Genomic DNA, 1,012 nt, shown 5'->3' on the forward strand with positions numbered 1-1,012 from the left:
AATGTATGCTAGACAAAACCAGAGAATGATATCAGCAGTGTTTGATAGTTTTTGAACCGTGTGACACTCTGGAGACTCGTCTCCGTGTTACTGCTTGGAACTCTGCTTTTGCAACTAGAATGTATCCTGACCTTTTGCAAAGTCCAAAGCAGACAGCCGTGCTGCAGGAGCTGAGCCAAGCCTCCAATCCCTGCTGAAAAGGCTGTTTCCATTTGTACAGAATGAAACACAAGCATTTGTATGATTGTGCAAATCTTACTGACATACAACATAATGAGTCAAACAATGAAATATGGTAAGCAAATGAGAGATATAGCACTGTGCCCTTGTTTTGGTGTATTTGGGAGCAAGTCTCTCATAAGGACGGATCTGAGGAAAATCTTACATCTATGGAAGTAGCTGATGAATTACAACCATTATTTTAATCACAAAGCATATAAGTATGCTTATGCTAAGCTAACAAATTTCCCACCTGTGGGACTAATAAAGGTTTGTCTTATCTTAAGTTAAATAAGTGAAAAGATCTACACATTGATATAATCTCTAGTAAATAACAGTATGACTGGGCTGCATCATTAAGCCAGCAAAGGGTGCAGCGGAACAATGTGCAAACTATTCCTGATGAAAGTGCACAGGTCCATTTGGAAGTAGTCAGTGTGTGCATCAGTGTGCAATTTTCTCCATTTGAAAATGCCCACACAGTGTTGTAGATGCAGCACCATGGAGTCCTGGGATTGATTCCACCTTACCGTATGGATTTTGCCATGTTCTCCCCAGGTAGCTTGGCTTGCTCCCATATGTCTGTGAAGGTTCTCAGTCATCCAGGTCATCGTAGTCAAAGGAGTTTGCGAAGAAGAGCGTCTGGACTTCTTTAAGTTGCTTGAAGACGTTTCACCTCTCATCCGAGAAGCTTCTTCAGTTCTAAGGTCAAATGGCCGAGAGTCCCAGATTTAAACCCAGTGGGAGTATCCCCCCAAAGAGGGACAAAGGACCCCCTGGTGATCCTCTAATC

The sequence above is a fragment of the Oreochromis niloticus genome, linkage group LG5 (assembly GCF_001858045.2).
Source record: "Oreochromis niloticus isolate F11D_XX linkage group LG5, O_niloticus_UMD_NMBU, whole genome shotgun sequence".
Taxonomy (NCBI): Eukaryota; Metazoa; Chordata; class Actinopteri; order Cichliformes; family Cichlidae; genus Oreochromis; species Oreochromis niloticus.